Source organism: Zingiber officinale, chromosome 2B, assembly GCF_018446385.1.
Source record: "Zingiber officinale cultivar Zhangliang chromosome 2B, Zo_v1.1, whole genome shotgun sequence".
NCBI lineage: Eukaryota > Viridiplantae > Streptophyta > Magnoliopsida > Zingiberales > Zingiberaceae > Zingiber > Zingiber officinale.
In genome coordinates, this window is record NC_055989.1 from 18,461,431 (window position 1) to 18,485,218 (window position 23,788).

Sequence of the window (23,788 nt, forward strand, 5' to 3'; positions counted from 1 at the left end):
AATAAAAAATAAAGAGACTAATAAAATGCAAATCAGATACAGAGGTTTACTTGGTTTGCAATCAGGAGATTGCTAATCCAAGGAAAGTAAGCGCACTATCTGATGATCTCCTTCGGGCGAAGTAGCCTCTTTACAGCGTTGGCAACACAAATAAAAAGAACAGAAATGAAAGCACAGAGAAAACTGATTACAAGTGAGTTCAAAAAGTTGTGCATATCAGTGCTATATTTATAGCACTGGTCGGGGCGCCTCGAAGGGGTTCCGGGCGCCCTGGGGGATAAAACTTTATCCCCCAACGTTCAGATCGAGTTTGACTCGATCTGGTCAATATCTTCGGGTTGGGGCCAGGAAGGGTTCCGGGCGCCCCGGGCTGTTCCGAGCGCTCGGAATGGTTCCGGGCGCTCGGAGCCCTAAAGTCAACATAAATTGACTTTTTTTCCTTCTCCGGTTCAGCTCGTCTCGGTCCGAATCTTTTCGCTTTGGCTCCGCTAGCTTGGGTGATCTCGGCCATCCGGAATAGGGCTCACCCGAACCCAAGTTCCGGCCTTTTCCTCGAGCAGCCTTCCTTCTCGGTTTCTCGTCCCTCGAACGTCGCATGCGTTCTTCTCATCCGCCGGTGTACTCTTCCGCGGTCACCGCGTCCCTCGAACGCACCGAGCCCGTCGGCTCTCTCCCGTGCCGTCCTTCTCGCTAGCCGCGTCTTCCGCTCGACTTTCTGTGTTCCTAAGCTCATGTACACTTAAACACAAGGGTTAGACAAAACAGGACCTAACTTAACTTGTTGGATCACATCAAAACATCTTGGGGTTCCAACAATCTCCCCCTTTTTGATGTGAACAACCCAAGTTAAGTTAGGGTAAAACAAATGCAATAAAAACAATTAATATGCAAATAAGTCCAAGATTTGTCAATTCAACAATTATTATATACCTCCCCCTAGACTTAACATACTTCTCCCCCTTTGATCACATTAAAAAATTGGGGTTCCTACACAAGTCTAAGGTGAAAATCTAACTTTTTAAAAAAAAAATGAAGTTAGTAAAAAAATATTTATGTTTTGTAAAAATTCTAAGGAATCAAATTTTAAACATTTTCTTAACATTAATTTTCTAAGTTAAAAATGTGCCACAGAATTAGCTTTCTACAAAATTTTGTGCAACAGAATAGATACCTAAAAAAAAATCTAAGTTAAAAAAAAATTGCAACGTAAAAATTTTCAAAAAAAATTTCTAAGTTTTGAAAACAAATTGAATAACTCTTTTAAAGCATTATTTGCAACAGAAAAATTTTCTAAGTTAAACAAAATTTTCAAAACAAATGTTTAAAAACTTTAAAGTATTATTTAACTCTAACTTTAATATTTTTCCAGAAAGTTAATTAAACATTTGATTTCAGTATTTTGGCTTACAGGTTGTGGCGAGGCACTAGGCCTTCTTGGTTATTGGAGCAACGACCACTTCCTTAGACAAAGCTGCATAAAGAAACTATCTGTTTAACTTTCTCGCTGAAAATGCTAAGTTTAATTTTAAATTTAAGTTAAACATGTTTTCGGAACCCAATAGAGGTTCCTACCTACAGGATTAATTAAATATTTTCTAGGTATATAGGCTTTTGATATTTTTCTGATTTAACTTTGATGAAACCTATAGTACCAATTTAAACCTCTATAATTTCTAAAAGTAGAAATATTTGAGTAGGTGAAAATTTTCAATTTTTCAATTTCTTCTTTTAATTTATCATTTTCAAATTTTATTTTATCAAAGTCTTCTATTAGACAAGATTTTGCTAAAGTTCTTTTTATTTCTAAGTTTTTATTTTTTAATTAGTATTTTTACTTTTTAACTTAAATATGGATTTTGCCATAGACTTAATTCCAAAGTAAAGTTGATCAGGGGGTAAGAGACATACCTCACTTACCATATCAGACTTGAAGCCTGAATCTCCCCCTGCTTCGCTGTTCTCATCTGAGGTCGCTCCCCCTTCATCGATGTTGGGTTCTGATGTACTTTGTCCTTCGTAACTTGCCATCAGCGCCAACCCGATATATTCTTGAATCTCGGACTCAGATGATGAAATGTCGTGCCAAGTAGCTTTTAGGTTCTTGTGCTTCTTGGGAATCTTGCCTTTGTCCTTCTTTAGTTTTGGGCAATCCTCTTTTAGGTGTCCTTCCTTTTGACACTGGTAGCAACGCATCCTTCTTCTATTTCTTGGATTCTTTTTATTCTGCATTTCTTTAAACTTATTAGATCTAAATTTTTTTTTAAAGTTTCTTACCATGTATGCTTCCTAGTCCTCTTCTGAGTCTGACTCGAGTTCATCCCTTTTGGTTGTGTTCAGCGCCATTATCTGGCTTGTTTCCTTAGTTGTCCATGCACACCTAGTTTCATGTAATTCCAGAGTAGAAAACAGTTCTTCTAAGGTACTTACCTCCAGGTCCTTTGAAATGTAATAGGCGTCGATGATTGATGTCCATTCTGGAGTTCTGGGAAACGCGTTGAGAGCATAGCGCATAGTGTCCCGGTTTGTTACCGTTTCACCGAAGTTCTCGAAACCGGTAATCAATTCTTTTACCTTCGCGAGTAGATCGGTTACCTTCTCACCTTTCTCCAGACGGATGTTCGTCAGTCTGTTCCGAAGGATGTCTCTTCTCGCTAGCTTAGCTTCGGATGTTCCTTCGTGGAGCTCCAGGAACTTCTCCCAGAGTTCTTTGGCAGATGAATAGCTTCCGATGCGGTTGACCTCTTGAGGTGGTAACACGCTCAGTAGGTGATATTCCGCATGGCTGTTTGCTACAGACTCATTCTGCTCCTTCTTTGTCCAAAGGCTCTCTTCTTTTTCTTCTCCATCTTGATTCGTCAGAGCTAAAAAACCATACTTCATAATAGACCGAATTTCGAAATCAGTTTTTAGGAATACCTCCATACGACGCTTCCAATTTACGAAGTCCCCCTCGAATTTTGGTGGAACGATGCTTGGTCCGGCCATCTCGTTGCTTCGATCGGCGGTTAGTCCTCCTGAAGCGCCTCGCTCTGATACCACTTGTTGGTCCCTTTGGAGGCTGGCAAGAGGGGAGAGGTGAATTTCCCTACAAAAAAAAACACAAACCTTTCTCGGATATTCAACTAATTTAAAAGAACTTGTAATAAAAAATAAAGAGACTAATAAAATGCAAATCAGACACAGAGGTTTACTTGGTTTGTAATCAGGGGATTGCTAATCCAAGAAAAGTAAGCGCACTATCTGATGATCTCCTTCGGGCGGAGTAGCCTCTTTATAATGTTGACAGCACAAATAAAAAGAACAGAAATGAAAGCACTGAGAAAACTGATTACAAGTGAGTTCAAAAAGCTGTGCAAATCAGTGTTATATTTATAACACTGGTCGGAGTGCCCCGAAGGGGTTCCGGGCGCCCGATAAAACTTTATCCCCCAATGTTCAGATCGAGTTTGACTCGATCTGGTGAATATCTTCGGTCCAAGTGCCCGGAAGGGTTCCAGGCGCCCCGGGCTATTCCGAGTGCCCGGAAGGGTTCCGAGTGCCCGGAATGGTTCCGGGCGCCCCGGGCTATTCCGAGCGCCCGGAATGGTTCCGGGCGCCCGGAGCCCTAAAGTCAACAGAAATTGACTTTTTTCCTTCACCGGTTCAGCTCGTCTTTGTCAGGGTCTTTTTTCTCCGGCTCCGCTAGCTTGGGTGATCTCGGCCATCCGGAATAGGGCTCACCCGAACCCAAGTTCCGACCTTTTCCTCGAGCAGCCTTCCTTCCCGGTTTCTTGTCCCTCGAACGTCGCGTACGTTCTTCTCGTCCGCCGGTGTACTCTTCCGCGGTCATCACGTCCCTTGGGCACACCGAGCCCGTCGACTCTCTCCCGTGACGTCCTTCTCGCTAGCCGCGTCTTCCGCTCGACTTCCTGTGTTCCTAAGCTCCTGTACACTTAGACACAAGGTTTAGACAAAACATGACCTAACTTAACTTGTTGGATCACATCAAAATACCTTGGGATTCCAACAGTATATTCCCATCCAACGAAATAGGTTATAGCACTCGTTCATAACAAGTATGAAGATGCTATATCCTTTAGTTTGTTCATATATTCGCTGTTTAGTTCCCAATAGAAAACTTATAAACATGCAAATCATAGTAAACCTATCATGTAATTTCTGCATCACATATAAAATCTAACAACTTAGTATTAATTTGTCTTCGCAAGTGTCTCTGATACCACTGTAAGGAACTAGGGCGCTAAATACTCAGAAAGCATAGCAGAAAACATTTAGTTCCTATCAGAAGATCTATGCAAAGGAAGAAAATATATACTACGTTTTAACATGATATGAAGTTATACCTTTGATGCGTGTACTCGATCTCCCGACAATTAGGATCTCAGCACGATCACGTGTCCGTGCCTCTTTCGGTATCCACACGAACATAAGAAAATGGAGAAGACCAACACTCAAGATTGTGTTAGCAACCCTCTAATGAGTTTTGGCCAAAGAAAGGGAGGAGAAGAAGAAGAATAAATTCACACTAAAAATGAGAGAAAATATACTTTTATACTTCATCCAATGAAATTACTTAATGAACATTATTTCACTTAATGAGACTTAATGAGCATTAACACTCAATTAAGATCATTTTGAACTCTCCATTTTTAATTCAATTTCAAAATTGAATGAATTTCAAAATTTACTCTTTTAATATTTCATTAATCACCATTAATCCTCTCTAGTGAATAAATTTACTTAAGTCTAATTCAAGTCTAATTCGGATTAAATTGAATCCATATTGTTAGATTCACTTGAGTCTAACTCAATGATTCTAATCCGGATGTGTCAATCATCTCATAATTGACTCCTAGAGCTAATACTAACACCTATTGTCATGCCCATTCCTATCTCCACATAATCGGGGAATCTCTGTCTTCAAACTCATGAGAATTAAACCTTCATTCTCATCCCGCCACATAGATGACAATGGAGTGGGGATAGGGACGAATCCCCATCCCTCATCATTAAATCCCGATCCCCAGGATTATTTTAATAATAATTATTATTATTATTATTGTTATTAAAGATATTGAGATAGATTCGGAGATGAAGATAACATCTCTATATCGACCCCAGTCTATCGCGGAGATTTTAAAAAATCTCTAAATCTGAATCGGAATTAGAATGTCTTTCTGAATCCGTCCCGTTTTAAATTTCCTGTAGATATCTAAACCTGCGGAAAAATTATCAGGAGCCCCGTTGTCAAGTGAGGCGTCCCTCGCAGTTGAGGATGCCAGACGTGCAGCTTTTATGCACAGTATAACAAATTCCATATATCCTAATTTATTATACACGATGATAATAAACATAAAGTAAACTCTTCTTCAAATATATCAAAACAATCCCACTTGAGTCCGACCACTTGAAAACATCATAGCACACATATTTTGGTAATTAACCAAATAGACTCAGCAATTTCATATCTTGAATTCAAATACTAATTTCACAAAATTTAGATAATCAATCATACCTTGGGGTTTATATTTTAGTTGTCCTTGATTTATGATTACTCTCTTGTGTCCCTTAGATTAGATATTGATTGCAATAATACTCCACATTATAAGTATACGATTTAGTTCTTTACTCTGGAGATTAATCGATGTAAATTGAATATTTAATATTAATTAAGAAAATGATGTATTTTTTTTTTTTTATCAAGGGTGTGACTCTTTGGACTTTTCCTCGACGGACTCTTGGATGCTATGGACTTTTTCTTCACCAAGGTAAGAACACTTGTTCTTGTGTTGTTCGCTTTCCTACGTTCGAATATGAGCTTTATTAACCTAATTCAATGCCCTTTAGGTGTTGGGTCTCTATGCTCTCAGCTCATCAACTTCAACTCCAGATATTGAAATTAGAATTTCTTGCTATTCTAGCGTTAATGCAGCTTTTTTTTTTCTGTTTTTTTTTGGTAATCCATGTATTAAACTCTTCAAATCAATTAATTATGAAAATGACCTATAGAAATTTCCCACCGGCCTTAATGCATTTCTTCTTCGCTCTCAGACGATGATGTAGATGTCTTTGTGATTTCCATTTTAGAAGTTGAGCTTATCTCATCCTTAGATGTCGAACATGTTAGAAATGTGAATTAAAAAAAACGAGACTCCTTTATGTATGTGTTTAGTCTATATTGAAAGTTTCAAAATCATAACATGTTAGAAATGTGAATTAAAAAAAAACGAGACTCCTTTATGTATGTGTTTAATCTATACTGAAAGTTTCAAAACATTATGGTTGGTTTATATTATTATACATGTATTGATAATGTGAACAAATATATGAGGAGAGTTTCTCTCTCACGTGTAGGTGCACAAGGGGTGCAAATACAGGGTCAGGATTGCACTGAACAAGTAGACTCATGTGCGAGTACGACCTGCACGTGTTGAATCTTGCAAAATTTACTCAAGTGAATGAATCAACAGTTTGTCACCTGAATATTTTGCTTATTACTCAAATGTAAAAGATGCAATGAAGAATCTGTAACCTCCAACCGTTTGAGCTGGATAAGTGCATAAGTAGTAAATAACTTTAATTCAGTCATTGAATACTGCGAGGGTCTAAACTCCTATATAAGGAGGTTGTGACCAAGAGTAAGAAGAGAGCTAATAGCAAAAATTTTCCTCCACCTTCGTTCCCCCAAATCCTCTCTCCGCCAAGCATTTTTGCTCGGTGATTTGCCCGTGATAGCAATCAGATACTTTCTCAGTTTGCCACGAACAATCAGTGTTTAGTTGTGTACGTGATTCTGCCGTTGTATCCTTGGAAATGGATGTCCATCATAACCTGAAAGCACAACTGGAGCAGGACGAATCTGTTTTAAAGAAACTGCTTGAAAGCAGACCTCAGCATCTTCTTTTCTATAGTCGGGAGTGGGGACTCTCCAGTCGGGAGTCGGGATTATTGGTGCAGGTTGCACTGATAATCAGGTTTTGATGTATGACAAATAGGTTCAAGTTAGATATGTTGTTTGTCTAAACTCTTTACCAAGTGTGCAGGACATGATAGGTCTAGAAGACCGGAACACCATGCGGAAGTCCAGATAGGTTGATAGCTAGTATGAAGTTCAGATTAGTTGAGATCTGACAGGAGGAAGTCCAGCTAGGTTGATAGCTTGCACGAAGTCCAGGTCTGTTGAGATCTGGTAGGAGGAAGTCCAGATTGGTTGAAATATGGCAGGAAGTCCTAGTGGGTCAAAGGACATGAAGTCTGCAGTCGATAAATGGAGGTAAGTAGCTAGAGGAGAGATCTAGTGAGGACGCATTCCCGATTGAGGGAACTGTAAGCGTCGGTCATACTTAGATCCATTTGGGAAACCTAAGTTGAGACCTTGACTAAATCCTAGTCTCAGGGAGACAAAATCTAATTACTACTACTATTTTATTGTATTGTGCTAACTTTATTTTGCAGGATAAACTTTTTTTTTTTGCCTGGACTAATACTTTTTTACAAGGGAAAAAGTGTTGAAAAAGGGTGTCTGAGCACCCAGACCAGCTTCGCCTCGGCGGCTACTAGACGCTCGAACCAGAAAAAATATCTAGAAGCTAAGTTGGAGTGTGATGACCGGTCAAACCCACGTCGACAGTCCAAGCGTCCGGAGGTGGATAAACTTGATGGATCAAGTTTCAACGAGAGATTGCTACGTCAGCAACGGTCCAGGTACCTGGAGAGGTTCTAGGCGCTTAGAATGGGCTTATATAAGGGCCTTCGACCAGCAACTTCAGAACATCAATTGCTACAACTTTCGTACTCACGCGCTGCTCCGAAAAGTTCTTCGGGATATCTAAAAGCTGCACCGACAACTTACGCGCAAGTGTTCAAAGTTGTATTATCGGTATAATTTAATTTCTGCAATTGTACTTAAATTCTATAATTACTTCATAATTATAGTGATTGCCCAACGAAAACACTCAGCGAGTGTGGGCCTTGGAGTAAGAATCGTCGAAAACTCCAAACCAAGTAAAACCATCTGTGTTAGCATTCGCTTTTCGTCTCTATTCTTTTCTGTTGCATAATCTTGATTTCCGAAAAAGCGAAAAATGCTATTCACATCTCCCCTCTAGCGAGCGAGGTCGCTCTAAATTGGTGAAACCACCAATCAAGTAGGGGTTCCTTTTAAAAAAAAAATTATATATCATTTTTTATTAGAAATTATTCTTATGTCTTTCATTTTTTTCCCTCTAATTTTTTTTATTTGAAAAATTCTCATTTTTTACAATTTTTCACTTCTTTACTGTAGTTAGTTTAAATTGGTGCAAGTCACCTCTTTGAATTAACTGTGTATTCATTTTTAATCTTGCAACTCTGATATTCCAAGACCAAGTCTTGGGATTCTCTTTTCGTTCGTGATTTTGCGAGATCCAAAAATGTCGCAAATCGAAGGTTATAGCATTGCTCATCCTCCTCTCTTCAACAGGAACGACTTTCCTTATTAGAACAAGAGGGAGGTCTATCTGAAGATAGATATCGAGCAGTGGTTCAGCATCCGTAAAGGCACTAAAACTGAAGATATCGAGCACTACACGATCCCGACAAACAATGCCTACAAACCACTAAAACCCAAGGACTGGAACCCGGAAATAGAGAAGAAGGGCTAGACAGACAACAAGGCCTTAAACACCCTCCAATATGGGCTGACGAAGGAAGAATTGAATCGGGTCGGACCCTTCGACAACACAAAGCAATTGTGGGACAAACTAGTGAAGCTACATGAAGGAATTCCCGATTTGAAGGTAACGAAACGCGACCTACTTCTTAATTCATTATTCGACATTAAAATGCAGAATGGTGAAACCATGAATTAACTCCACGCTTGAATCAAGGACATTCTCAACGGCCTTCACCTAATCGGGCATCAGCTCAAAAATCGAGACTTAATAAGGTATGCTCTTAACTCGTTCCCTCTAAATGCACTATGGGCATCGATCATATATGCCTATAAGGTTTTGAGAAACCTCTCCAAGTTAAAATTAGATGAACTATTTTGCAAACTTAAACTGCATGAACAAACTAATGCTTCTAAGGTCGAGAAAGGTGTAGCATTTGTTGCAAGTTCGTCAAAGGAGCTGAAAGCGTGAACCCGAACCAAACCCGAGCCTGAATCAGAATCTAACTTAGAAGCCAACGAAGAATAACAACTAGTGAATATGATTAGACAGATGTTCACTAGAAGGAAAAACAACTTCACAAAGAAAGACTTACAAGAAGTAATCAAATCTACACCCAACGACGCAAAGGTGAAGATGACATGCTTCAAATGTAAAAAATGGGGGTATTTCAAGCATTAGTGTCCAAAAATGAAAGAGGATAATGTTGGGGCAATTCCCCCAAGTCAAGTTTGACAAGTTTGACTAAACTTGAGTTGAGTCAAGCTTGAGTCGGGATATGAGTTTTGATGTTTGACAATATAAGGAGATTGCTGGAGCAATCGTCCGGTTATGGAGATGGTCAAAGGGTTGACCAGCTTGATAATAATACAAGTCAAGTAGGTCAAGATTGACAGAAGACTTGACTGGGAAAGTCCTAACTGGATGTTAGCCATTTAGAAAGTCCTGGTGAGGAGCCAGACAACGGAAAAGTCCTAGTGAGGAGCTAGGCAAGAGAAAGTCCTGGTGAGGAGCCAGGCAGTTGGAAAGTCCAAGTGTGATCTTAGCAAAGGAGAAAGTCCTGGTGAGGAGCCGGGCAATTGGAAAGTCCAAGTGTGATCTTAGCAAAGGATATAAGTCCAAGCATGTGGCCTTGGCAAGATAAGTACTAGTGCAACTTGGCAAGTCTAATCCGATAACTAGGATGAGGCCGAAGGAAGCTCCTGAAGACAAGGCGTGAAGGATGGGAGATATCCGAGGGATGCAAGGATGATGGAGGAGGCTAGAAGGCTAGTTCGAGATTGGTCGGGTGTGGCCAAATGCTAGGCATGGAGACCCAACAGGTCACTGTTGACAAGGAGTTGGGTTGAAGATGTTGGACTTGAGTTTGAGTCAAGTCCAGGCAGGTCAATCGATTAGGCGATCGATTGAACCAGGGGTCCAATCGATCAGTAAATCGATTGGAGTGTGCTGTGATTGTGGGAAGGCCCAATCGATCGGTCAATCGATTGGGATGTGGAATCGCGAGTACAGAGGCTTTCCCAATCGATCGGGCGATCGATTGGGAGATGACAATCGATCGGTCGATCGATTGAGCAGCAGAAGCTCTCACGCGAGCGCGAGAGCACAGAAAGGTGCTGAATCGATCGGGCGATCGATTCAGGCAGTCCCAATCGATCGGTCGATCGATTAGGAAGTGACCGTTGCGCATGATGCAGGTGATGGACGACTGCGATGGAGCGGTGCTGACATGGCAATCGATTGGGGATGAATTCGATCGATTGGGAGCACTGTTTAAAGCCTGGGTGGAGCATTTTCTTAGCTAGATCTTTGCGATTTATTTCTTCCGAGCTTACAACGATCTTCAGCGACTTTCTCCGATCTTCATCACCAGTTCTTGAAGGCTCTTGGGAGTATTCTCTCAAGATTCAAGAGGCAACAACAAGCAACAAGTAAGCAAGAAGAAGTAGTGTTTTCATTTGTATCTTGTACTCTCTTCTTGTATTTTTGTTTGTGTTGTTGTGTGAGTTTGTATGATACTTCTCCCCCTCCGGCTGCGACCGAGAAGGAGTGTTTCATTAGTAGAGATAGCGTCGTGTGTGGATCCTTGGATTAGTCACCTCATCTTGAGGTGGATACCAAGTAAATCTGTGTGTTAGCATTGTAGTGTGCTTGTATTTTATTTTCCGCTGCATATCAAGACGAAGCAAGCACAAGTGCGCGACGAAATGCTATTCACCCCCCTCTAGCGGGCACATCGGTCCCAACAATGGGTATCAGAGCGAGGTTGCTCTTCTACGGACTAACCGCCAAGAGAGTAAGAAGCTAGAGGAAGAAGATGGAGTCCGAAGGACCGCTCGGATGGGATATCCGAATTCCACCTCCGTATGACAAAGAAGACTTCAACTATTGGAGGACGAGATTGGAAACATGGTTTCAAATGGATTGGAACTAATGGGTTGCTTTAGAAGATCCATTTGAGCCTCCAAAGGACAAAAAGGGGAAGCACCTCCGACCTTGACATTGGACCGAGGAACAAAGGGAGCAAGCGGAGGCGAATAAGGAGGTAACAAAAATCTTGTTAAATTTATTATCTTCTAATATCATTGTGAGTGTAGGTGAATGCACAAGTGCATGTGATTTTTGGAAAAACATCATTGCCTATCATGAAGACCCATCATAATTCCAAAGAGTGGATGAGCCTAAGGAGAAGGGCTCATTGGTCCAAGAAGAGAAGGACCAATCCGATGTTGACATAAGGTCAACATTCGAGGAGAAGAAGGAAGAGGAAGAGAAGGAAGAAGATGAGAGATCTTCTACATCTTCAAGAGAGGAAGAGGTAGAAGTATCCACATCCTCAAGAGTTGAAGAGGTGGAAGCACCCACACCCTCAAGAGGAGAAGAAGATGATGCAACCTCCACAATGCAAGATAAATCAAATGGAGGATTAAGTGTCACTCCTACAAGCAAAGGTATAGAAATTTCGATTGTAAATAATAAAAATCATATTATTTGCTTTGAGTGTAGGGAACATGGACACTATAAGAGCAAGTGCCCAAAATTGGCCAAGAAGAAGGGTCAAGTGGCAACCAAGGCTAAGGGGAAGCCTAAAGTGGTTGGTCCCACGAAACACAAGAGCAAGAAGCATATTGTGTGTTTTTCATACAATCAAAGAGGTCATTATAGAAGTCAATGTCCTAAAGGGAAGAAGCCAACTAAAGTCAAAGGAGGAAGCACAAGTCTAGGGGAGCTTCCAAGGTAAAAACCAAGGTATCATTTAATGAATCTATTCTTTTAACACATGATAAAAAGCATGCTAGAAATAATTCGTATCATCTTAATGCTATTTATCATGAGAATAGGAAGCATGATGACTTTAAGGATAAATACATCCCTCCTCATGCTAGATTTACCATACCTAAGGTTAGGAAGGTAGATAACTACTTAGGCAATTACTCTAAGGAATATAAATATATGCCGAAATATAGAAATGTTTATAGGGGTCAAGAAAAATCCAAATCTATGGATTTAAGGACAGAGAACCAAGTCTTGAGGTCAAGACTTGATAGTTTGGAAAGGACTCTAGCAAGAATGGAAAACATGCTTAGGGGTCAAAATGAGAATAACCTAGGAAAGGCTAGACAAGAGCCATCCAATGATTATAGAGGTTTGGGATACAAACCTAAGTCAAGAAGGATGTGACTTCTTTTCATAGGGTTCCATATAGCTATGGGACCAACCCTAGGTGTAAAGGTCAAGTCAAGGATATTAGGGAAGGAATCCCTAAAGATTCTTTTGGCAAGACCAATGTGACTAAGACTTCTAAGAAGTCTAACAAAGTTACAAAGAATGTTACAAGGGAAGTTATCTCTAGGAGTGACCTAGTAGAAGTGACCAAGGTTTCTAAGAAGCCTAAAAAGGTCCTTAGAAAGGTATCTAGAGTACCTAGAGCATCCAAGGAGCATCGATAGGTATTGGGTTTCTAGGAACATATTCTCTACACCCTAGATGGGTTTAGAGAGTGTCAACTCCAATTGGAAAGGTAATTAACCCAACCTTGGTAAAGTTGACACTTGAGAGTATTTTCAAGGTTTTACTAATCTTTGAAAATGAAAAGGATCAAATTAATTACTCTTTGGAAGAGTAAATGGTGCCAAATCTTGAGGAATCAAATCTAATGTAAGTTAGCACATAAAAAAGATAAGGAATGGCTAGTTGAGATTTTAGTATGTTCGTAAGGAACTAAGAGCAAATGTAAGTCTTAAGTCTCAAAGATTAATCCTTAAAAGGAGTAAAATGTGCCAAATAAAATTTGAGGATTTAATTTTTAATTTCAATTGGCACAAATGGGAAGAGGTAGAAGAAATGCCAAGTTGAGTTTTGGCATTTCTTCAAGAAATAGGCCTGATTGATAGATTAATTTTAAGGTTTAGCTAAGAATTAAGGATACATAGGTAGATTATCTAGGTATATTTTATTTATGCTAAAACGCCATGATTGATTGCCTATTATATGTCATGACATCATGTGTTGCATTCATTTTTATTATGAAAAATATAAAAATACCATGTCATGTCATACATACATCATGTAGTAGTAGTATGTCTTTCTTTTGAAAAATTGCTCATCTTGATGTATGCCATATAACATCATGCATTATTTTAATTCCCTTGATATTAAAGACAAATGACATCTATTATGAATGGTATATATTTCAATAAGTGGGAGTATACCAAGTGACATCCAAGGTGGATGATCATAAATTTCATAATGCCTAGATAGATATGCATGATCCCTTAGTTTAGGGTAAAACCAAATCTACATCTCACAAAGAACCATAAGGTGACTTGTATATGTTTTAGTACACATTAGATATAAGTGAGATGTTAGGACGGTGAACAAAACTCAAGATGTTGATTTAGTGCATCTTGTTGAGTTTTGGGTTCATCAAAACACATAGTTATGTGTCTTCCAATCATTGGGAAAGCTAATGTACAAGTCATGTACATCGAGCTCAAAGAACATGGTTGGATATTGGTTTTGAAAATGTTTTTAAAATGCTTTTGAAAACCTTTATGAAGATTATCTTTTGATAGTATTCATCATTGAAAAGTTAGACACAAACTAGAAGAAAACATTGAAGTTTTCAAGAGTTTTCAAATTTATGTCAATCTTTGAAAATAGGAAGTATTTTCATAGAAAATTATTTTTTCTTGATAGAATATACCCTAAATATTGGCTACCTGAGTTTTCATGATTTTTAGAGTTTTGTAGAATTTTTGGGGTGTTTCTGAAGTCTGCTGAAATTGAATTTCAGAAAAATCAAAAACTCAATCGATCAGTCGATCGATTGAAGGAGTTTCGATCGATTAGTCAATCGATTGGAAAGTCCATTCCCGTGAATAGAAGGTCAGTGAATCGATTAGCCGATCGATTGACCCAGGCTGGATCGATAAGTTGATCGATTCAGAAGGAATTTCTGCGAGCAGAAGCTTACAGAATCGATTAGTGGATCGATTGAAGTAGCTTCAATCGATTGAGTCCCAACTTCAATCGATTGGGAAATCTGATGTTGGCCTAAAAAGCCTGATTTCAGCACTTTAAGTCACTTCAAGTTCCAATAACCATTCCAAATCCCTTGGAATACATTTGTATACATTTAGGGGGAGTTTTCTTGATGAAAACAAGTATGGATTGGTTAAGATAAATCAAGGTGGAGCTTAGGATGGGGTTTAGTTTCAATTTCGAATTTTGGAATCTCAAAACTTCAAGTTTTGATTTTCAAGGATCATTAATCATTCCTCACCCTTTGGAGTACACTTGTATACATTTAGGGGGAGTTTTCATGATGAAAGCAAGTATGGATTTGTTAAGGTAGACTTAGGTGAAGTTTAGGTTGGGGTTTAGTTTCATTATTGAATTTTGAACCTCAAAACTTCAAGTTTTGATTTTCCTGACTGTGTAGGAACTCCAAATCATTGTTGGTGCAATGATAGAAGTTTGACCATATTTTTAGGGAGAGCTACTCTTTGAATGCATGAAAATTTATCTTCAAGGACCTTGGAAGGGGGTTAAACCTTCGTGATGGATAATACTCAGGGTCGAGTATTGGGGAACAATGGAAGATTGGCTATCTTCGTTGATAGGATGATAAATGCTCTCGGATGAGCATTGTGAAGAAGTAGAGCTCAAGGGGGAGCTTTGGAGACAATGGAGGATATGTGCTCTTCATTGTGGGGTTGTTAACAACATATGAGGTTGTAAACAACGTAGAGTTAACTCTTATGGTAAAGAGTTTGTCTTCAGTTTTTGATGTGTGACAAAGGGAGAGAATGAAAAGTTAAGTTAGACCTTCATCCCAAGCAGGGGGAGTTTGCCTTCTAGGAAAGGGAGAGAATGAAGGAAACTTTCATTCATGTCTTGTCATGAAAGGGTTAAGGCTATGGGATTTAGCCTAGTGATAAAGAAGAAGTTAAGACTATGTGATTTAGCCTTGGTATAAAGAAGATGTTAAGGCTATGGGATTTAGCCTTGGTATAAAGAAGAGGTTAAGGCTATAAGATTTAGCCTAACTTAGAGGTATTGTCAAACATCAAAAAAGGGGAGATTGTTGGGGCAATTTCCCCAGGTCAAGTTTGACAAGTTTGACTAAGCTTGAGTTGAGTCAAGCTTGAGTCAGAATTTGAGTTTTGATGTTTGACAATATAAGGAGATTGCTGGAGGAATCGTCCGGTTATAGAGATAGTCAAAGGGTTGACCAAGTTGATGAGAATACAAGTCAAGTAAGTCAAGGTTGATAGGAGACTTGACTGGGAAAGTCCTAACTGGATGTTAGGCATTTGGAAAGTCTTGATGAGGAGCCAGACAACGGGGAAGTCCTAGTGTGGAGCTAGGCAGGAGAAAGTCCTGGTGAGGAGCCAGACAGTTGGAAAATCCAAGTGTGATCTTGGCAAAGGAGAAAGTCCTGGTGAGGAGCCAGGCAATTAGAAAGTCCAAGTGTGATCTTGGCAAAGGATATAAGTCCAAGCATGTGGTCTTGGCAAGATAAGTACTAGTGTAACTTGGCAAGTATAATCCGACAACTATGATGAGGCCGAAAGAAGCTCCTGAAGGCAAGGCGTGAAGGATGTGAGATATCCGAGGGACGCAAGGCTGATGGAGGAAGCTAGAAGGCTAGTTTGAGGTTGGTCGGGTGTGGCCAAATGCTAGGCATGGAGACCCAACAGGTCACGGTTGACCAGGAGTTAGGTTGGAGATTTTGGACTTGAGTTTGAGTCAAGTCCAGGCTGGTCAATCGATCGGGCGATCGATTGAACCAGGGTCCAATCGATCAGTCAATCGATTGGAGTGTGCTGCGATTGTGGGAAGGCCCAATCGATCGGTCGATCGATTGGGATGTGGAATCGTGAGCAAAGAGGCTTTCCCAATAAATCGGGCGATCGATTGGGAGATGACAATCGATCGGTCGATCGATTAGGCAGCAGAAGCTCTCACGCGGGCGCGAGAGCACGGAAAGGTGCTGAATCGATTGGGCGATCGATTCAGGCAGTCATAATCGATCGGTCGATCGATTGGGAAGTGACCATTGGGCAGGATGCAGGTGATGGACGACTGCGATGGAGCGGTGCTGACATGGCAATTGATTGGGGATGAATTCGATCGATTGGGAGCACTGTTTAAAGTCTGGGCGGTCCATTTTCTTCGCTAGATCTTTGCGATTTCTTTCTTGCGAGCTTATAACGATCTTCAGCAACTTTCTCCGATTTTCACCGCCAGTTCTTGAAGGCTCTTGGGAGTATTCTCTCAAGGTTCAAGAGACAACAACAAGCAACAAGTAAGCAAGAAGAAGTAGTGTTTTTATTTGTATCATGTACTCTCTTCTTGTATTTTTTGTTTGTGTTGTTGTGTGAGTTTGTACGAGGCTTCTCCGCCTCCGGCTGCGACCGAGAAGGAGTGTTTCATTAGTGGAGATAGCATCGTGTATGGATCCTTGGATTAGTCATCTCATCTTGAGGTGGATATCAAGTAAATCCGTGTGTTAGCGTTGTAATGTGTTTGTATTTTATTTTTCGCTACATATCAAGACGAAGCAAGCACAAGTGCACGATGAAACACTATTCACCCCCACCACCCCCACCCCTCTAGCGGGCACATCGGTCCCAACAGATAAACCCAAGACAACCAAAAGAAAGAAGGTACTTAAAGCAACTTGGGATGAGTCGTTATCGGAAGAATCAGACGTCGAAGATCGGAAGCATCACAACTACCTCACGCTGATAGCATCCAGATCGAAATCAGAAAGTGAGACGGAACAAGACGACAAGTCCGAAGATGAATCAAACCACGAGTCCGCACTCGTTTCCAAAGGTTCGAATGAGGTATCATCTATCTAACTACTAGGTTCTTTAAAATAATTGCATGACTTAATAAACAGTTAATTAAATTTGAAAAACAAAATGACACACTCCTTAAGAAAAATCAACACCTTAAGGAACAATTTAATTCCCAAACAAAAACCTCTGACCTAACTCAAGTCGAAAGACTTGAGGAAGAAAGCATAAAATTAAAAACTGAAATAACCAATCTAAGAGAATTGTTATAAAAATTTACAACTAGGTCCAAGTACCTAGACATGATACTTAGATCTCAACGAGCTGTATATAATAAATCCAGACTCGGATACAAGTTCAGCTCAACAAATAAAACTTTCATCGCTTTAATAAGTTAAAATTCGAAACAAACTAAAACTTGGATTCCGAAAGCGTGCATAACCAAGCAAATAGGACTTAATCAATTTTTGTACCAAAAATGAAATTTATTATCTAAAACCAAATTCAACTAAACCTATTAATTTAAACCCAAACCTAAAATATAAAACAAAATCAAACAAATCAAACTTAAATAAAAAAACTAAATTTAAATAAAAAAATATAAAGTTAATCTAAATTCAAGTTACAGTCAAGTTTACTATAACTATAAAATAAATCAACACGAACCTAAAACCTAAACTCAAATTTAATAATTCAAGGGGAGACTCCAAATTAATTGGCACCTTTGTGTTTACCCAGCTGGGTAATTAGGACTACATAAAAAAAGACAAAAGTTTAACCTGACAAATAGCACTAGAGAAGTTTTGGATGATAGTAGGTTAAGGAAATTATGTATATGCATGTCTAGGAAGATATGACTTTAACATGATGCATTTGACTTAGTGTGTCACGCCCCCAAAGGAGTCTCTGCCAGACAAAAATTCGGCAGCATCACCCCTGTACCGGTGACAATCCAAAACATATATACATACAAAATATACATCAGCCACATGTGACTGGAATATATACACAACCACGCAGTTAATAATCTCAGCCTACACGGCTGGACAAATAAACAACAACCACGCAGTTATATATATATATAACGAACAACCCACTCGGTTGCATTAAAAACCAATACAGCGAAAAAACGATAACGGAAAGCCCAATACAACACAATCAACACACTGCTAGCCGGCTAGGCTTTATACAACAACCACAACAACAAATACAACAATACATCAAATACAGCAATTACCAAATACAAGTAAAACATATACAAAACTCAAAACGGTCTTCGGATGTGACGTAGGACTCGGCAGACAGGATACTCCGAGCGACACCAACCATCTACAAGCTACCTGAAAACATAAATGTATACATGCGGTGGTGAGTATAGATAACTCAGCGGGTAATAGACAAGATAGTGCATGGTCTATAAATAAACATGGAGATCACAAGTATACAGTCTCAGTAGGGAATAAAGAACATGATCATACTATCATAATCAATGCACCTAAACATATCTGACATAATATCCTGACATATAAACTGTACAAACCACAACTAACATAATGATAGATACATACCCAATCTGGAATCAACACATGGTACAATGATCAGTAAACTCACCGGATCTGCAACAGACATACCCGTGACACCTGTGCAATATAAATACGACTGCATATACATGTAAAATAAATGACATATATGCAGCGTGACAATCATATGCAACAATTATATCTCAAACAAGTGCAACAAATCACAATCACATGCGACTAGTATCTACTAGGCATGTATGCAAATATATCCCTCCCAGATGCACCGCGCATCATATGCAAAAGTGCATGCATGCTCCATGGTCACCCCCGCCACCTCTCCAGACACCACGACCCCTGTATGGTCGAGAGGCTTGGGTCTGTGACGACTGTACTACCCTCCAAACCACTATATAGTGGTCGAGGCGGACAGTCCACTAGTAGCTATCTAGCTACAGAGCATCAGGGTCCCTAACTGCTCACAACACCGGATCTCACAAAACCTCGTGACCGGGTAGCACGACAGGACTAGCGACAACTGCTCCAGCTACCACTACCCATGAGTGGCCGAATGTGCGGCACTATTCCCAAACCAACTGATGACTCTCTCAACCACAAGGGAGACAATGGTCATCAGATGCAATGAATGATGAACATTATATATATAATCATCATCCATGAAATAACCCCAAACCTCATAAATACCTCCAACAAGAGTATAATCGTCATGATACCTCCACGTATCCCACCAAACATATGTACACACTACACATGTATAATCAACCAAAAATCTTCAATAATCCCACCAGACACATGTACACAAAAATATAAGTACAATCAACATGTATCCTCCAGTAAAAATACAACAGATATGTGTATATACCCCAAACATACAATCAACACAACTCCTCCAAAAGTACATGACAAATACATATGTACACACCACATGTAAATGCACGGTCAACAAGATGACTCCTATAACACATACCCACCTATGTACAGTCCACATCATATACCCAATCAGCATGGTAATATCCACAACCCGACAATCCCTACAAGACTTACTCTACACATGTAATCACAACAGAGTAGATATCAAGAGTTGAGACTGTATATGAATTAAATGGAACACCTCAAAGATCAAGCATAAGTCTCAAGCAGGAAATCAACAAACGAACACGATATAAGGTAAAGCAGCCTAATCCATCGAATAATAATCATGCACTAAGTACAAGAAAATTTACATAGAGGCCAAGGAAGAAATACCCACCTTGATACGTAGATCGTGTCCAGAATAAATCCCACGTCATGATGATCATCCCATATCAAAGTCCTGCAGAAATCAATATATTTATATTTTATTTAGCTAAATTCATATGAATTAAATAGCTAAATAAAATCTCTAACCCAATAGGATCACTCCAATCAAATCCGATCTCTGATTAATCCTCCAAACAATCCTTAATCACACAACCCAATTAGAATAGGTTATTCCTGAATCCATCATAACAACTTACCCACATTCATCACCGAAATGCAAACTAATCTCCAAACACACAAATGAATCTAATCCACATGACACTACTCATAAATCTAAGCAGAATAAAGCCCCACAACCCATAGAAAACTCAATTTAGCATCATACTAATAGAATACCCAAGGTACAACACTAGAAGAGCACTGACCATGAAGTATGGTAGCAATTCCAATAGCTCAGCAACCCTACAACTCACTGCCAAGAAGCTACAAGGAATACCCACAACCAATTCTTCCAAGAATTAATCCATCAATCCAATCATATAGCAAAGGATTTGTTAAAACCCTAATTCACAGCACTAAACTCACCTTTATCCGTGTACTTGCTGTTAACTCGCCGACAAAGCACCCACTGCTAGAAAAATATAGTCGGAGCTAAAATATCCCATAGTCTCCAAATCTAGCACCCCATATCTGTGCCAATAGATTTTGATTCATGCGGAGAACCCATCTTTGGCAGCTAGGCAGCAAATCTGTCACCTTCTCCGTAATGAATCCATCCAACAACCTATCCATCTCAGGGATGACGATCTACTGCAAAAGGATCTGGAATCCAAGAGGTATTGATCTGGTGATGAACTACGACATAAATCAAACAAGAACAGAGCACAAGATCAAGAACTAAACCCTCACCTGTCGGTCACAGTGCCGGATCAATACTGTTCTGAGAAGGAGACAAGGTACGGGAGGAAATCAGCATAAGCTGAAATCGGGGAAAGGCTCAAGACACATACCCTTGTCGCAGGCCCGCACGCTTGGCCTCCGGCGAGCACTGGGTGCTTGCAGCCAGAAAAAGAGCGCAATACCCATGGTCAACGAGGAGGCGCGACGATGTCCGACGCGATCAGAATCCCAGAGAGGCAGTTAGGCCATGGATCGAGCACGGAGACATGACAGCGACGGCTAGCCGGAGACGAAGGAGCAACATCGCCGGTGCTCGCGGTGATCTGGTGGCATCATGTGGCGTGTCATGGTCGGGAGAGCTCAGCGTCGACAAATCTAGGGTACGGCGACGAGGGAGAAAGGATCGGCAGATTCGTGGAGGAGAAGATCGAGTGGTGGAGGTGAGGAACGGTGGAGGAGAAGCCCTCCATCGGTGGTGAACTCGCGACGGCCGACGATCGGCGTTGCTAGCCGGCGACCGGCGATGAAATCGGATCGCGAGGGAGAGGAGTCGGGGAAGAAGGGATCGGGGAAGGAAGGGGATCGGGCAAAAAGAGGGGTTCGGGAGAAAGAATAGGAGAAGGAAATTATAAACCTAGGTTAATTAAAACTTAGGTTAGTTTAATTAAACACTAAGTTAATTCCTCAATTAACTCCTACTTAAATGGGTATTCCAAAACAGGCCTTCACTGTACCCCGAATCTATCCCCTCAAAATGGGTCGTACGGACTCCGTTTAAATCCCGAAAAATTTCTAAAAATTCCTGAAAAATCCAATAAGATTTTTCGTCCGATAACATTTATTATTTAATTTTTCGGTATCTTACATAGTGGAACTAACTGAAACTACATTTTATTAATTCTAGCTAGTTATACTAAAGTTTTGTATTAAATTCAATGGATATGACTATTTGAAAATTTTTGGAGGCGTGGTTACTCTAATGATGTCCAGGTAGCTCACCACAGCTCAGATGTTTATTCAAAAAATATCTATTTGTTGAACCTAAAGCTAAACTAAAATTTAACAAAAGCTAAACTAACCCTGAAATTCAATTTAACTCATCTCACAAAATTACAAGATTCTCTATTTGAAAATATAGATCGAGTGAGATTAATAAGGATTAAACAAAATTAAATTAAATTTAATTAATTAATTAATTAAATTAATTAAAATAAATAAAAATAATTAAATTGAATTAACATAAATTAAAATAAAATAAATTAAATTAAAACATAGATCTTAATTAAACAAATCAATTGAAATTTGATTAACTTAAATTTAAAACTTAATTAATAATTAATTAATTCAAAATGACTTGTAACTAAAGTAATCAAAATTAATTAAATAATACTAATGAATACAAAAGAATTATTCTAATTTAGTAATTAATTCCTTGAAAATTTATTATTTGCAAACTCAGTAAAATAATTATAAGCAAGTTTTTTTAACTAAAACCTTAGATTATGGGGAAGGATACTAATTCAAGTGATTTGCAAATTCTAAGAAAATTATTTACTTATATTTTCTAAAATTTTCTCATTTCTCTAAGTATACAAAATTATTTCAACCTTAGTCTAGATCTAACTCATAGAAAGCATGATCCTATAGATCTAGGGAACGAGCATCTCACAAATACACTAGGTCTACCTTGATTGTGCACTAAAAAAATATAGATTAGTATGAGATGCGTAGACCTCAGATGTTTATATCAGTGCATCAACATAAGTTTGGGCAATAATACAACAGTAAATTGATCAAATTAATTAGTCCTTTTTCAGTAATTTCTAACTAAATATTAGTACTGAACTTGACTTACCAAGTGAATACTAGTATCTTCTGATAAATAGTTAGTAACTAATGGTTAGACATGTACTAAAAATATTGGTAGTTGAATGATTATGTTTAAATGAAAATATCAAGTTCAGGAAAGGATATTTGAAAACTACTTTTAAAAGTGTAATATTTCTTTTTCCGTGCTACTCTTTGCAAACTAGTATCTTCAAACTTACTAAAAACTTTGTTTAATATCTTTAGTTTAAAGTTTTCAATGTATATGGTTGAAAAATTACCTTTAAAAATATTTTAAATACTTACAACTTACTTAATCATCTAAAAAATTTGTTTTCAAAACCTTGTTTCAAAATTTTTTTATTAGTATTTTGAAAATTTCTTTAAAAATCTCGTTGGAAGTTTTCTTGAAAATATTTTGCAAAAACACTTTAGAAATTACTTTAAAAATTATTTTGGAAATATCTTTAAAATATTCTGAAAAGTTATTCTGTTACTTTTGAAATGTTTGAAAAATTATTTGTGAAATTCTCATAAAAGTTATCTTTGCAAAATATTTCTTTTTAAATTTAAACATTTTTCAAAATTTTAAAATTCTTTTCAAATTTTCTCTAATAATTTCTTTAAAAGTTTTTTTTCCAAAGCCTTTATGTAAAATATTTTGAAAACTATGTTAACAAGCTTACTTTCAAAGGAATTTTTGAAAAATATTTTTAAAAATTATTTGGAAATACATTTCAAAATTATTTTACAAAATTAAATTTTTAAAATTGTAAAACACTTTTATAAATTTTGAAAACCCCCTTTCAAATTACTTTTAAAAGATTTTTTTATTTACTTCTCCCTACAGCAAACCTGAGTTTTATGAATAAAAATTTTACCTTTGTGAACTTTATTTACTGGAAACTATTGCCAACAATGGTTGTTTTCAAAATAAAATTTATTTTCATAATTTATGAATTTGAAATTATTATTTGACAGTTTGTTTGAAAAACTTAGTTTGCAAAATTTATTTATTTTGCAAACTTATTTGAAAATTTTCCAACTTTTTTTTTTTACTTTTTTGAACAACTTAACCTATATTGTCATTACATCAAAAAGGGGGAAGATTGTCGGTACAGGTTACATTGATAATCAGGTTTTGATATATGACAAATAGGTTAAAGTTAGATGTGTTGTTTTTCTAAACTATTTACCAAATGTGTAGGACATGATGGGTCTAGAAGACCATAACACTAGGCGGAAATCTAACTAGATTAATAGTTGACACGAAGTCTAGATTGGCTGAGATCTAGCAAGAGGAAGTCCAGCTAGGTTTATAGCT

At 38.4% G+C, this 23,788-nt stretch overlaps 1 long non-coding RNA gene across 1 annotated transcript; it reads right to left on the minus strand.

The window, feature by feature from the left end:
* Positions 1–19,751: 19,751 nt before the first annotated feature.
* LOC122049021 lies at positions 19,752–21,202 on the minus strand. Its single transcript, XR_006130775.1, has 3 exons — positions 20,647–21,202; positions 20,323–20,559; positions 19,752–19,810 (listed from the first exon to the last, which is right to left on the minus strand). It is a non-coding gene; the product is annotated as an uncharacterized LOC122049021 (long non-coding RNA).
* Between the last annotated feature and the right edge of the window lie 2,586 nt (positions 21,203–23,788).